General features: G+C 41.0%; 1 protein-coding gene across 1 annotated transcript in view; it reads left to right on the forward strand.

The window, feature by feature from the left end:
• Positions 1-1,074: 1,074 nt before the first annotated feature.
• Positions 1,075-2,529, forward strand: part of LOC101853653 — a gene marked incomplete in the record, with an annotated part of 146,279 nt that continues 144,824 nt past the window's right edge. The window contains 1 exon segment of the mRNA XM_013084858.2: positions 1,075-1,495.

The following is a 2,529-nucleotide window of genomic DNA, read 5'->3' on the forward strand; positions in this document are numbered from 1 at the left end:
AACAAACTCAAAAAAGGAAGAGAGATAAGCACGTAAGGTGTTTGATAGGAGAGAAGGAGCAAAACACACCAGAGTACCCGCCACCATCCTGTGTTATGACTCTGTGACTTTGTCGAGGTGAAAAATTGTCATGTTACACTCTAAGATTGACTGCAGGTGCAATATACCGGAATAATGGACGACGTTTTCTACTGTTGGTTTTTTCTTTGCCATTTTGTTTGAATGGCTTTTGCTGTGGACCTTTTGGATCCAAAGATATATGTTTGGCATCGCCATGAAATAAGGCGCTTGTCAAAATAATGGAAGTGAAGAAACCGGCATTTCCCTGCCCATCGGGCAGCTTTTATTACTTTTTTTGCCCAGCACCTTTGTCCATTTAAAACACAGTTCTGTGTGGATTTTGTTGAAAAACCTTGATCAAAACACAAATAAAGTAAATTTGCAATTTCCAAGGACTCTCAAGTTTTGGTAGTCACTAAACTTTGGCGGCCATTTTCTCGCTCTTACACTAGGCGACCCCAACCTCTTTCAATCAGACATATTCTTATCCCGACTTCTACTCATGATAGATGATCACTTTTTCATCAAAGCCAAGACAAATGAGCAAGCTGTACGATAATACCAACAGCTACATAAGCACACAAACTGACGAGCGCCTGATTCCACCTTGTCGCGACATAATATTCCTTTTCTTTTCGCTTTTTCTCCACTCGTCTCTCAACTTATTCCTTTCCTCCCTAGTGTAGTATTTCCTCCCTAGTGTAGTATTTGCCACTCATAACACTTTCATCATCGAAAACGCAGTCAAGCAAAGGTAAAGTGCCACTAAGGTGTATCAAAATGAAAAGCTCTTCGCTCTGCACATCACACAGTCGGCTGAGTTAACGTCAGCCAAGGACCCCAACTCCAACAGTTAGCAAAGCCCGCGGTATAAATCCGAGGGGCACCCACTATTATGGCTTCTCGCGTGCCCGTGTTTGCCATGCGTCCTGTGGACTGTGGGCACGGGCAATCGTAAACCTCCACAGTCAGTAGCGAGGTGCGCAGACGGGTCCCTAAAACGCTGTGGTATCGCAAGCTTTGGCGTCTTTTTTTTCTCTCTTTTCTTCTTTTCATTGCGCGTCTCGCGGTTTGGTGCGTCAATAGCGGTGCGCGACTTCCCCCCAACAGTCTACTCTCTACTCTTTTCGGTTCTCGTACGCTTTGACACGGGTTCCCGACGGTACACTGACGACTGCCCTGTCGTTGTGCCCGCCACAGACGAACCGCTCTGATTGGCGGAGATGAAATCGTCATAAAAACCGAGACAGATTTTTTTTGAGCTCTAGGATTAACGGATTATCATAACTAGACGTGGTGTTTAGCTGTAAGGTGATTTCGTCTGATCGTCTTTGAGTGTATGGGACGGCCGTTTCTGAAGGATTAGCTGCTGTTTTCACACTGTAGATTGCTTCGAGACTTGAAGTGTGCTTGACATTTGGATTAATCTATACAGGTGAATAATCTGCTAGATCTTAAAGTTAAGTGCACTACTGTCGGGGATACTTATATTTTGTTATAGGCTTCATTAGATAGTGGGATGATTTCGTAGTTTTTTTCTCCGCAAATAATATTATCTGACAACGGAAAAAATGAACTTTTAAACTACACATCACTAATTAGATTATTGCCGAACAAAACACCTTGAAAAAATTATCAATCGTAGAAGTAATCATCATCATCATCATTTTTCTTCGTCGTCGTCGTCATCAACAATAATGGCAATAACCACAACGGTAAAAAAATACAATATTAATAATAGCAACAACGTAGGAACTACAACAGTCTTGACATAAAAGCAACAGCAACGCCACCACCACCACACGCACCATCCTCGATTACAATAACAACAACAGCAACAACAACAACAATAACAACAACAACAACTGCAACAACAACAGTAACAACAACAATAGTAACAACAATAACAAACAACAACAATAGTAACAACAACAACAACAACAACAACAACAACAACAACAACAACAACAACAACAATTACAACAACAACAACAACGACGGCAACGAAAATGAACAATTACGACAACAGCGGAAAAAATAACCTTAACGATGTTTATAAACTGTTCCATAGTCATGGTCCATGGAAGCTCAGAAGCAAAAATTACTATTCCCGGATTTTCGAAATATCAAATGAACTTGTTTGTAACATTTAAAAACTTAAATTCTAAAAAGGAATGAAATAGGTTTTTCAGACCATCGGTGATTCTGATGAAAATAATCACTGTTCTATAATTTAGCCACGAGCTTGGGTCATAAAAAGGGTTCCTGTGTAATCGTGCAGGTGAGCACTGTAGACAGGAATTTACAGGCTTCTTTGTTTGTAAGCAACTTGTAGCTTAATTTTATGAAGAACTGCTAATTATTTACGAATCTCCTTCTCTCAATTACTCCCTCTGTCTATGAATTTGTCTGCCTGTCTTTCCACCCATTCTCTCTCTCCCGCCCCTCTCACCCCTCTATCTCTCTCTC

This window comes from Aplysia californica, unplaced genomic scaffold (genome assembly GCF_000002075.1).
Source record: "Aplysia californica isolate F4 #8 unplaced genomic scaffold, AplCal3.0 scaffold00001, whole genome shotgun sequence".
Classification (NCBI taxonomy): Eukaryota; Metazoa; Mollusca; class Gastropoda; order Aplysiida; family Aplysiidae; genus Aplysia; species Aplysia californica.